The following is a 13,956-nucleotide window of genomic DNA, read 5'->3' as shown; positions in this document are numbered from 1 at the left end:
GGCTGCACGCATTTGGTGGAATGCTACCGAAGTTAGTGTGGATGTTTCGACATTGAAGTGGCCAGAGTTCACTGATCTCTTTTATGACAAGTACTTCCCAGATGCACTTCGAGCGCGGAAGGTGAATGAGTTTCTAGAACTTCGTCAAGGAGGTATGAATGTGGATGAGTATATTCTAAAGTTCGAGGAGGGTTGTCTGTTTGCCCCATACATTGCCTCCAATGACAAAGACAAGGGTGCTCATTTCATTAGAGGCCTTAGAGCAGAAATCAGAAGGGACATCAATATGTCCAAAGCTGTGACATTCAAGGAGATTGTAGCTAAGGCCTTGTTGGCCGAACAAGATGAGAAAGACATTGCCAGGGAAAGACAGGCGAGGCAGCAGGCCATTGCTCAGAGAGGCCAGGGTTCGAATCAAAGAGGAAGGGATCATTTCAAGGGGAAAGGCAAGTTAGAGCCGAGTCCTAAACCACCGATAGTTCCTTCTGTTATTCCCCTCCAGTTTAATGTTGTATTGCCTTCGGGGGATGTGTTGTGCCCGACATCTATTGTGTATGTGTGCTCTGTTCAAATTGATGAGCGAGTGGTTTATGACGACTTGATTGTTATCCCGATGGTTGCGTTTGATATTATACTTGGCATGGATTGGCTATCAACCTATCGTGCAGTGATTGATTGCGTTGCTAAGATGGTGAAATTTGCAGATGATGGCAATAAGGAAGGTATGCTCGCCAGTGCAGGTACTTCGCTGGTCCTTCCTTTTATTTCGTGTCTTGAGGCTAAGAAGTTGTTGTTTAGAGGTTGTGATGGGTTTTTGGCTTCGATTTTTGATGTGGATAAAATTGTGAAGTTGAATATTGATGATATTGATGTTGTGAGAGAGTTCTCTCATGTTTTTGAGGATGATGTGCCGGGTTTACCGCCGGACAGAGATGTGGAGTTTGTGATTGACCTAGTTCCAGGTACGGTTCCTATTTCCAAGGCTCCGTACAGAATGGCCCCTACAGAGATGAAGGAGTTGAAGACGCAGTTGCAGGATCTTTTGGATAAAGGTTTCATTCGGCCGAGTTCTTCGCCTTGGGGAGCTCCGGTTCTATTTGTCAAGAAGAAAGATGGGACTTTGCGGCTGTGTATTGATTATAGAGAGATCAACAAGGTGACTATCAAGAATAAATATCCGTTACCACGGATAGATGACTTGTTTGATCAGCTGCAAGGAGCTACCGTGTTTTCGAAGATTGATCTGCGATCTGGCTATTCTCAGTTGAAGGTTAGGGAGTCGGACCAGCTACGGTCATTATGAGTTCCTTGCGATGTCTTTTGGTCTGACTAATGCTCCTTCAGTCTTCATGGATCTTATGAACCGAGTGTTCAAGCCTTATTTGGATAGCTTTGTCATTGTTTTCATCGATGACATATTGATTTATTCCAAGACCAGAGAGCTTCATGCAGAGCACCTCAGAGTTGTTCTTCAGTTGTTGAGAGAGAAGATGTTGTATGCTAAGCTGAAGAAATGTGAATTCTGGTTGGAGCAAATTTCTTTCTTAGGCCATGTTGTTTCGAAGGATGGTATAGCAGTTGATCCAGTGAAGATAGAGGCAGTTCAGAAATGGCCTATTCCTACCACTGTATCAGAGGTACGCAGTTTCTCGGTTTGGCGGGTTATTATCGTCGTTTCATTTCAGACTTCTTCAAGATTGCCCTGCCGTTAACCAATCTGACGAGGAAGACTGTGAAGTTTGAGTGGTCCAATGAATGCCAGAGTGGATTCCAAGAGCTGAAAGATAAGTTGACGACAGCTCCTGTTCTTGCATTGCCCAGTGGTTCAGAGGATTTTGTTGTTTATACTGACGCGTCGAAGAAGGGTCTTGGTGCAGTGCTGATGCAACGTGGAAAGGTTATAGCCTATGCTTCTCGCCAGTTGAAGGACTACGAGAAGAATTATCCTACGCATGATTTGGAGCTGGCAGCTGTGGTTTTCGCCCTGAAGATTTGGAGACATTATTTATATGGCGAAAAGTGTAAAATCTTCACGGACCACAAGAGTTTGAAGTATTTGTTTTCTCAGAAAGAACTCAATATGCGACAGAGACGGTGGTTAGAGCTTGTCAAAGACTATGATGTGACGATCAGTTACCACCCAGGAAAAGCGAATGTTGTAGCGGATGCTTTGAGCCATAAGTCGAGTTCTTCTTTGAGTTCGATGATTCAGCAACCGTTGTTGTTAGAATTGCAGAGAGAGGAGATAGCTTTGGTGATTCCAGGGACCATTGCTCGTTTGTCAGCGTTGGTTATTCGGGCTACATTGACGGACAGGATCTGTAGAGAGCAGGTCAATGATTTACAGTTGATAGAGTTGAGAGCCAGAGCAGAGGAGAGAGGTAATTCAGAGTTTGGGTTGAATGGAGATGGTTTAGTGACTTTTAGAGGCCGTATTTGTGTTCCTACTGGTGATGATATTCGTAGAGACGTCTTGACAGAGGCTCATACCGCGCCATATTCGATACATCCAGGTGGTACCAAGATGTATCAGGATCTTCGTAGACTCTATTGTTGGCCAGGTATGAAGAAAGATATTGCCATGTTTATTTCTCAGTGCCTAACTTGTCAGCAGGTGAAGATCGAGCACCAGAGACCTGCTGGGACATTGCTATCATTGCCGATTCCTCAATGGAAATGGGAGCATATTACGATGGACTTCGTGACTGGTCTTCCCAGAACACAGAAAGGTTTTAACTCTATTTTTGTTATTGTTGATAGGTTGACCAAGTCAGCGCATTTTCTTCCAGTCAAGACGACGTATTCTATGAACCAGTATGCCGAAGAGTACATAGCAGAGATTGTTAGACTTCATGGTGTTCCTGTGTCGATCGTGTCTGATCGTGACCCTATATTTACTTCAGAGTTTTGGAAGAGTTTGCACAGAGCTATGGGTTCATGGTTAGCATTTAGTACAGCATATCACCCCCAGAGTGATGGTCAATCAGAGAGAGTTATTCAGATTCTAGAGGATATGCTCAGAGCTTGTACTATTGATTATTCAGGTAGCTGGGATTCCAAATTGCCTCTGGTTGAGTTCACGTACAATAATAGCTACCAAGCGACGATTGGGATGGCACCGTATGAAGCACTTTATGGCAGGAAGTGTAGATCTCCCTTGTATTGGGATGAGATTGGTGAGAGGAAGATGTTGGGTCCAGAGTTGGTCGAACAGACAGCTGATGTTGTTGTTGTTATTCGAGAGAGGATGAAGACAGCGCAGTCGAGACAGAAGAGTTATGCTGATGTGCGTCGTAGACCGTTGCAGTTTGAGGTTGGCAACCATGTGTTCTTGAAGATAGCACCTCTCAAGGGTGTGATGCGGTTTGGCAAGAAGGGAAAGTTGAGTCCGAGATTTATTGGCCCATTTGAAATCTTGGATAGAGTTGGTGATCGAGCTTACAGGTTAGCCCTACCGCCAGATCTTGACAGAGTTCATAATGTTTTTCGTGTTTTGATGCTCAGGAAGTATATTGCGAATCCTTCCCATGTTCTTCGTCACGAGCCATTGGATTTGACGCCGAATTTGACATACCAAGAGATTCCGGTCCAGATTCTGGATCGCAAAGTTAAAGTGTTGAGAAACAAAGAGATCGGCATTGTTAAAGTCCTTTGGAGGAATCATTTGATCGAAGAAGCCACGTGGGAACCAGAGGATGAGATGAAAGAGAAGTATCCCGAGTTGTTTGCGCAGTGACGCTAATTTCGGGGACGAAATTCCTTTAAGGAGTGGAGATTGTAATAGCCAAACTTGGTGTACGGTACGGTTTAAGTTTTCGTATGTTTATTGACTACTTGGTCAAGTTTAAGTATAGTTTGGATGTTCAGAGTTTCGATTTAGGATTTATAGTATGGTTGGTTATAGATGATGTGTAGTGCTATTGTAGCGGCGTTACGATTAAATTCATGATAATTCGTATGTTGAGCCAATTGGTATGAGGCCAATTGGAGTGATTAGATAAGACATAGAGGTGTAACTTTCTTATTTTGAGTTTTGTTCAAATCATTGTGGAAGATAAGCCAAAAGAGCCTCGAAGTGTGTCATTCGTTTCGTCGTTCCTCGAGTGGCACATGTTGGGAGATTTAGCATAACGTTTTACTCATACCTCCAAATGATCTGAAATTTGGAGAGATTCAAGGAAATACATAGGGCTACGACTTTGTAGTTTACAACTTTTTCTAATTCGGACAGAAAGAGGCATTTCTGAAGCGATCTTTAGCGTGGTGCGCAGAGCGGCGCCCGAGCGGTAATTTATGACCGCCCGAGCGCCACTACTTCTGGAACTTTGGATTTTGGGCAGAATCGTTGGCGCCCGAGCGATAATTTATGACCGCCCGAGCGCCCAGCACAGTATAAAGCGTGTTTTGGGTGGATTTAGGCATAAAAACCGATTGAAACTCTCATTTCTATCATTTTGCTTATCTTCTTTTCTCTCCTCCAACGTTTCCAAGTAGGGTTCTTCATTTTCTTTTTATTCTTTCTTTCAATCAAGCAATTAATCTTCAATCCGGAGTTAGAACAAGGTTATTTTGGGTTCAAGAAGCTAAGGTAAGCTTGTGGCTTTGGTTATTTCTTGGTTTTTGGTGTTGGGGGTTATATGGGATTATTGATTGTGTTGGTTTTATGGGTTTTATGGTATGGGTTTGTGGTTATTGAGATGTTGATGATTCAATACATGGTTTATTGTTGTAGGAATTGTACCAAGAGAATAGAATCAAGTGATCCAAGTGTTGTAAGTGGAATTTCATTCATTGTGCTCACATGATAGTATATGTATGGTGTTTCAATGGTTTTATCATGTTGTTCCCTTCCATTTGATTCATATTATGTATTGACATACTTGGTTGTGTATTAGAGGCAATTGAATGTCTCAATTGTGAAAAAGGGATTACAAAAGAAAGAGTATGCAAAGTGTTTGTTTAAATGCCCAAGAGAGAGTTCAAATGATTTATGGATTGATAGATACATAGTCATAGATTGCATGCAATTAGTTGATCAACGACCACAGGCTTATATCCCTCAGAGTTATCGATTTATATCGATGGGATATAGGTACAGAGACAGAGATACTATATAGATATCAATCCAACAGAGAAAAGAGTAATACCATCTTATTGTTATATTATGCTATGTTATTCATGCTTCAAGAGTTGATGGTATTTATTGATTTCAAAGCCATGTTTTCAGAGTATGCTATGTACCCATTGCTATGTAAGAGTTCCACTTGCTGAGTTTTATACTCATTTCAGTTATTTCATGTGATGCAGATAAGAGCGATGGGCCGGGACGTTGATTGTGGGCCGGAGTCATATGCATACCCAATATGGAAGGAAGAAGATATTTTGATGGCATTTTGGACATGATCACAAGAATGATATTTTGCTTTTTGTTGTATCATTTTATTGATCATGTGTATACTTTTGATTATATATGAAATGTATTTTGAATCCTTCCTCCATTTTTAAGAAAATTTTAAATTCCGCTGCTATTTTATTAAAACCGGTCAGAGGGTGTTACAAAATATGTGTACGTGGGCTATAAGCGTGTGTACAATTTAAATGGTTCAAATGCTTCGACGTTTTCAAAATAGGATTCATCATTAGATAGTAGACAGTCACGTCACTTGATTTGGAATATAATTTGTTTTAATCAGTTAACTTATATGAGAAGATTAGTGAAATTCCCAACTGAAAGATCTGTTGAAAGACTGTGTCCTTTCAGTTTGAGAACTTACTAACATTTGTCTTCTCAGTTAACCTCTTAAAACCATTATTCCCCCTTAATTAGTGCATAAGATAATCAAAGCGAATAAATTCAAAGATTAGAAAGATTATCGGTCTGCTGAAATGTTGACGACTCTTCAGATTTCATGATATTCTACTATAAATAGACATAACCCTGTTAGTTTCAGTTATATTGGTGAATATTCAAAACTAAAGAATGGCAGATGCGAGTAGCTCGAGTGCTTCGCCATTTTCTCTGGAAGCTAGGAAGACTGCCATAGAAGACGAAGTCTTCTATCAGAGTCTTCCCTACTGGGAAAGGTTACAAGAGCTAGAGTTCCTGTATAATTCTGGAGAGGCTACTACTCCCAAGCTGATGGCAGAGTTGAGAGAAGTGCGGGAGCACTTGAACATAGCTGTGTGGATGGACGTCTTCAAGGAAGGTCATATCTATCAGCTGATGCTTCAAAAGGAACTGGAGCTCCTTAATCGCATAGCTTCTTCTCACAGCTTTTGCAAAACATCTTCCTCAGCTCTATCTGTTTGGTTGAGAATGTGGATAGATGATATAGAGGAAAAATATGAAAATGTAATTCAGGCAAATATTTATTGTTGAATGAAGTATTTATTTTGGCTTATCTTTGTTTTTCTTTTTCCTGCAAATAATAAATTATGATCATAAACAAATGAACTGATGAAAGACTAACTGATATAAGTTGATTAAGAATTGAAATCAGTTAATTATTGAGTTGTAAATGGTAGACTTATATCAGTTGACAATGAACAACTGATAGTTAAAAGGCCTCGGTAAATGAGAAAAACACTTCGGTTGACTAGAGTCTCTTCAGTTTCTTTATCATTCAAATTTTATCTGTCTATAAATAAGATGATAGAATGTGAGACAACAACAATTCAAAATGTCGGATTCAAGTGACTCTGATGCATGCAGCAGTACACATGTTCATGTTACTGAACAATCGAATCCACGTTTAGAAGAGATGAAGAGAAGGATGGAGGAATACGTTTTCAAAAAGGTGATGTCAACATGGTTTAAGATTCATGAGTTGCAGAGAGTGAGTGGAAGTGATGCAATTCCTACTTTTGCTCAGGAAGCAACAGCAAGAAAGTATCTTGAACGTTTTGAAGTTAGGCATGTTACAGATTTGATTGAGGACAAATGTTTGTTGGAGGCGATGTTATGGAAGGAGTGGCATGTGGTTGATAAGATTTCTAAAACTACGGCATTTTCTAGAATTCGAATTTATGAGATGAATGATTGGGTTAGGGATTGGCTAGATACAGTTGGTTCTATGATTTCTGCTGTAAACTGGGAACGGTGGTATTCTTAATGAATTATTATTTTCAATTTGTTGTGTTATTGTTTTTCTGCAGATAATTCTATTAGTGAAAGCAACATTAGTAATAATTTTAAGACAAATCAATTAAACCAAGAATATTGCGAAAGTAAGAAAACTTAGTCTCGGGTAATGGTTTGGTAAAAATGTCGGCTGCTTGTTGTTCAGTTGATATATACTCCAGTCTAATGTCCTTCTTCAAAGCATGATCTCTGATGAAGTGGTGTCTGACATCTATATGCTTTGTCCTTGAGTGGAGAACTGGATTATAAGTGATGGCAATTGTACTCGTGTTGTCACAAAATATGGGCGAATTATTTATAATTACTCCATAATCTTTCAGTTGTTGCTGGATCCAGATCAGTTGTGCACAGCAACTACCAGCAGCAAGGTATTCTGCTTCAGTTGTTGAGGTAGCTATAGATGTCTGCTTCTTGCTGAACCAAGAGATCAGTCTGTCTCCTAGAAACTGACTAGATCCACTTGTACTTTTTCGATCAAGCTTACATCATGCATAATCTGCATCTGAATATCCAACTAAATTGAAAATAGAGTCTTTAGAATACCATAACCCAACATTTTGTGTGCCCTTAAGATATCTCAAAATTCTTTTAGCAGCTGAGAAATGTGATTGCTTGGGATTTGCTTGAAATCTAGCACACACATACACAGCAAATACAATATCAGAGCGACTGGCAGTTAAGTATAATAATGACCCAATTAAACCTCGGTATAGTGTCGCCTCAACTGATATTCCCCCTTGATCAGTGTCCAATTTAACTGATGAGCTCATGGGAGTATTTGCGGCTGAACATGTTTCCATGCCAAATTTCTTCAGCAGTTCTTTTGTATATTTAGTCTGACTGATGAATATGCCAGTTTCCAGTTGCTTCACTTGCAGTCCAAGGAAAAATGTCAGTTCACCCATCATGCTCATTTCGAACTTTTCCTGCATCAACTTAGCAAATTTCTCGCATAATTTGGGGTTAGTTGACCCAAATATGATATCATCAACATAAATTTGAACTAATAAAATGTGATTATTCTTAGTAAATTTGAACAAGGTCTTATCAACTGATCCAACAGAAAAATCATGATCAGTTAGAAATTTTGAAAGAGTTTCGTACCAAGCTCTGGGAGCTTGTTTAAGACCATATAATGCTTTGTTCAAATGATATACATGATCAGGAAAGATGTGATTTACAAAACCTGGGGGTTGTTCAACATATACTTCCTCTTGCAATTGGCCATTTAGGAATGCACTTTTTACGTCCATCTGAAAGACCTTGAAATTTTTGTATGATGCATAGGCAAGAAACATTCTGATTGCTTCCAGTCTTGCAACTGGAGCATATGTCTCATCATAGTCAATTCCTTCTTCTTGTCAGTATCCTTGTGCTACTAATCTTGCTTTGTTGCGTCCAACCGAACCATCTTCTTTCAGTTTGTTCCTGAAAACCCATTTCGTACCTATGACAGTTTTTGAAATTGGTCTTGGAACTAAGTTCCAGACATTGTTATGAGTAAACTGATTTAGCTCTTCTTGCATTGCATTTACCCAGTTAGGATCAGCAAGAGCTTCATCAGTTTTCTTTGGTTCTATTTGTGAAACAAAAGCTGAATAGATAAATAGATTTAGCATTTGATTGCGAGTTCTTACTGGATTAGATTGATTTCCTATTACCAATTCAGGTGGGTGTGATTTTCTCCATCTGTACTCAGTATTTGTTGTATCAGCAATTTCTTCAGCTGGTAACTGAATATCATTAGTTTGCTCTATCAACTGATCATTAGGAATGGCTTCTGGTTCAGTTGATTGATCTGACACTTCTGGTTCGGGCGTTTGAAGAGTGTTTTTATTAATATGATTGTCTTCTTCATTATCATTGTAGAACCCGTAAATCAGTTTACGTATAAGCCATGCATAATTATAGATTTTTTTAAATTTAATTGAATTCATTGCATGATTATTTTAAATGCATTTCTTTGAAGTTAATTATTTTATTATTTCAGTTCAGTAGTTTGATTTTTAGCATTTCAGTTATTTCAGTGAGGCCGGACCGGAGTTGGAGTTTTGAGATAGAATTTAAGATTCGAGAAATATTTCCAGAAGTTAATTTAGCTAGCAACTAAGTTCATTTAAGTTAAAAGGGAGGTTTGAGGATTTAATTTAATTATTTGAGGTGATTAAGAAATGAACTCATTTAAGTTATTTAATTAAGGGGTTAGCTCACTAAATTATTTAAAGGATTAGTAAGGCTTTCAAGGATTATTAGTTGACTAGATAACCAACACTTCTCACTCATTTTATTACCATAATTTCGGCCCCATAGTTGCTAGGCAACTCAATTGCCAACTCATCAACCTTTTGACCATTTCTTTGCATGTAAGTTGTAGGATAATTCTAGGATATTTGGGAGCACAATTTAATTAATTAATGGACATATCCTAGACTAGAAAACAAGCTAATAATCGGCCACCCCTCCTAGAAGCTTCCAAGAAGATTTGATAGCAAACCACAATTCAAATTTCAAAGGAGAGTGGACTTAGTCTTGATTCATTCCTTATATCTTGCACCTTTTCTCCTCACCTTCCTAACCATTTTTCCCCTCTCTTTTTTTTCAAAATCTGAGTGAAATTTTTAAGCTGAGAACCATGGGAATCCAGTAGGAAAATAAGGGAGAGAAATCGAGTACAAGAAAGGTAGAGAAGCTAGCCACTCCGTCTCCTCCGCGCCGAGTCGTCGCATCCTTTCGTTTTTCCATCAAACGAATCAAGGCATGTCTAGATTTCTTTCAAACCTCAATCAAGTCATATTATGTATTATTTTTCAGTACATGATCATGTTTTATCATGCAAAAACTGAAATACATCATAGAATTTTCAGAAAATTAATGCATGCAGATTTCGGCCCTTTCATGACAAGCTTCACGTTTTTCTGAGTTTTGTTGTTTCAGGTGATTGGTTCGATTCCACGCTCACAAGGCGACCTATATACATGTAATAGGATGCATTAGGACAACGTTTGTCCATTGGTTTAACCCCATGCTTGCTGGAAATTCAGAATGACAGCAACTTTCCCATTGCTTCTCATGTTTTCGAAAATTTCAGTTTTTATGTCAAGGGGTTGGATCTGATCTTGGCTGCCCTAAGGGCTCTTAGCCATGGATGGATCACTCCCCTAGCATGTCTAAGATGTGACTAAGTTGCCCTTTTGGTGGCTTGGTCCATGGCTCATCGGTTTTTAAATAAACAACAACAACAGCCCCTCCCCTCTCGGTTTCCCTTCTTTTGACAGCATCATGTTTTTCGAATTGTGTGGTTTGATGTGGATCTTGGTTGGCCTATGGCCCTTAGCCACGGTTCATACCATGCCCCTAGATGTCTAGATTGTGCCATGGTCAATCAAATGGCCACTGGAACGACACGAGACATCAATCAAAGCAACACACTACACACGCATACAAAAGCATTCTCGGTATGAGTTTTCGGTTGTTGCTGGAATGGTGCGAACTATGGCTGGCAAAAAGCCCTTAGCCATGGTTGGAATCATTCCTTGGGACTTTTTGGAGAGTATTTGGTCGGTGGTTCAAGCCCCAATGGCCAAAAGTCTCGCAAACGACGCGATGCAAGCAAGGTTGCAGCTGCTGGAAAATTACAGCAAGTTGCTGTGTCGGTTCGGTGCCTTGTTCGAGTTCTTGGTTGGCTTTTAGCCCATGGCCTTGGACGGGACAGTGCCTCATTGAGTTACGAAGGTCATGTTTTTGACCGTTTGTCATTTGGATCATTTTTGAGGTCGTACGAGAATTTACGGTGCGATGTGCCAAATTGACTCTCGAAAGAGCGTTTCGTGTTTTGGCCTCCATTCCACCTAGACTTCGACCCTATCATTTTAGGAGCATTATTTTATGATTTTTCAGCGTATTTTAATCATGACTATACGTCGGTTTCGGTGTCGGTTCAGGTTGGCTCGGAGTCATGATTAAATGCGAAGTCATTAGGCGTCATAGTCGCATCTTTTGAACTAAATTGCATAGTTGGTCAAGTTTAAGCTATTGCATATTTTTCATAGCACAGTTAGGTTGCAGCAAGCCTGGGGACGATCCAATCCAATCCAGTTGGTAAAATTACGGGACATTTTCATTATGCCAGTTAATTATTTTACGTGCATTAAATATAAAATGATTGTTTTTGAGATTTATGCGATATGGCTTGTGGTTCATTCACTATGTGGGAGTGTTATTTTATACGGTCGCCAGTGACCGATCAGTTCATTATGGTACCACCCGGTCGCCAGTGACCGGCCAGCTCAGTTCAGTTTCAGCCTCCCCGGTAGCCAGTTACCGATCAGTTCAGCTTAGTGCAGTGGCCACAGGCGTAAAACATAATCTCAACAGAAAATTTTATCAGTTATTTCGGTACAGGCTCCAAGGAGCAAACATTTATTTTCTGTGATTATCAGTTCAGTTGTGCACGTATTATAATTGCTCAGTACAGATTATTTTCAGCATGCCTCAGGACAGGATATGTTAACTCATGCATATTTTAATTCAGATTTTTAGTCGTTACCTGCGATATATGCATGCTGAGTCTTTAGGCTCACTAGACTTGATTGTTGTAGGTACTGATGAGGCCAGGGCCGAGGGCGGGGACCAGTGAGCTAGCTTGGGTCGGCAGTAGTGGCACCCGAGGACCTCAGAGCAGTAGTTGTTATTTTATTCCGCAAACATTTTATCAGTCGTTGGATATTTTTTTTAATTGTGATTTTTGGCAAACTTTATTTTCTTCCGCTGCAATATTTTGAAATATTGAACTTGTTTCACCAGTGATTTTATGAATGAGGCCACTTAAGTTCTTTTAAAATGAAAATTTTTAATTTTCCGCAAATTTTCAAGCAAGAAGTTACAGGGCTTTTGCAATTGGTATCAGAGCGGTGGTTCTGTATAGGGTTTCACTACTACTGACCGCGAGAAGCTCACGAAGCCACGTCTTCGGTCTGTAAGTTTTTCAGTTCAGCATTTTGCTCAGCATTTCAGTTAAAGCATGAATTATTTTGTCAGCATGCTTCCAGATTTTCAGTATTTCAGTGTTCATTTAAAATAAATTATGGAATTATGCATGTTAGTTACGTATGGGTTATGTTGGAATAGTATGCCCCCTAGATGCATTTTAGAGCGCAACAGAGAGGAGGAGCCTCGCCGAGAGGACAGGGAGGAGCGTAGACCGGAGGGAGACCTACCACCTCCTCCACCGCCCCCACCGGACATGAGTGCCCAGATGTTAGCTGGGATGGCACAGTTTTTCGCACAGTTTGCGGGGTACAATGCCGCTGCCGTGGCCGCAGCCGCAGCCAGGCCGACAGGGCCCGAGGCTGTTTATGAGCGATTCATGAAGATGCGCCCGAAGGAATTCTCTGGGACATCTGACCCCATGGTTGCCGAGGGATGGATCAAATCCCTAGAGGTCATCTTTGAGTTTATGGAGCTGGGGGACGCAGACCTAGTCCGATGTGCCACCTACCTGTTCACTGGAGACGCCCGCTTATGGTGGGAAGGAGCTTCGGTAGCCTTGACTTTGGCTACACTTTCATGGACCCGCTTTACGGAAGTTTTCTACTCCAAGTATTTTGCTGAGGAGGTTCGCACCAGGCTGACCACCGAGTTCATGAGTCTGAGGCAGGGGGATATGACGGTTATGGAGTTCATCCGTAAGTTCGAGAGGGGCTGTCACCTTGTGCCCCTGATCGCGAATGATGCCAGAGCCAAGGTGATGCACTTCCTGGTGGGTTTACGGCCGATCTTGCGCCGGGATGTTAGGGTATCTGACCCTGCTACTTATGAGATTGCCATCTCCAAGGCCTTAGCCGCAGAGCAGGATCTGCGGGATATCGAGAGGGATCGCCAAGGCAAGAGCCCAGTCCAGGCACCGCACCGCCCTCCTCCTCATCAGCATCAGCAGCAGAATAAGAGGCCTTTTCATGGACCGCCCAGGAACCGAGGCCAGCAGCAGCAGCAGCGGGGACGCCCAGCCCCGAGGACTCAGGAGCACCCAGTCTGTCACAGGTGCTAACGTCGCCATCCTGGAGCATGTATGGCTGGCTCAGGAAAGTGTTTTAAGTGTGGCAGTCCAGACCACATGTTGCTGCAATGTCCTCAGAGGAATCTGCCTACCCAAGGCAGAGTTTTTGCTCTCCATGCCGCGGAAACCAACCCGGAGACTATGTTGTTGACAGGTACCTTTAAACTTTAAGTTATTATTTGAATTTCCGTGTTTTGGGAATCGGGATTTAGATTTGAACTTAGAACTGTTATAGGATTGCATGCTCTACTCAGATTTATTTTGGGGGAAATTAAGCTAGAAGAACCTTGACCTTTGCATGTCAATAAGTTTAGTTCTTGTAACTACTGGATTCAACTTAGAGCTCCGCTCTTTCAGGGAGAATTTTTATATCTGGTTCCGCTACCAAGGCCTTGATAGATTCAGGGGCCACTCACTCGTTTATTTCGGAGGTCTTTGCAAACATTCTCAAGATCCAGACCATTGGGCTAGATACAGCCTTTTCAGTAGTGTTTCCGTCAGGCGAGGAGATGGCAGCCACCAATGTTATCCGAGATATAGACCTTGAGCTGCACGGTAATCTTGTTTATGCGGATCTGATTGTGCTACCGATGCCGGAATTTGACATCATCCTAGGGATGGACTGGCTATTGAGGAACAGAGTGTTGATAGACTTCCAGCGGAGATCCGTTCTTGTCCGACCGCCTGGAATGGAGCAGTTCTTATATGAGCTGGACAGGTACTTTCCTTTACCGCGCATTATTCCGTATGTTCAGGCTAG

The sequence above is a fragment of the Primulina tabacum genome, chromosome 18, assembly GCF_025594145.1.
Source record: "Primulina tabacum isolate GXHZ01 chromosome 18, ASM2559414v2, whole genome shotgun sequence".
NCBI lineage: Eukaryota > Viridiplantae > Streptophyta > Magnoliopsida > Lamiales > Gesneriaceae > Primulina > Primulina tabacum.
This window is presented reverse-complemented; position numbering follows the sequence as displayed.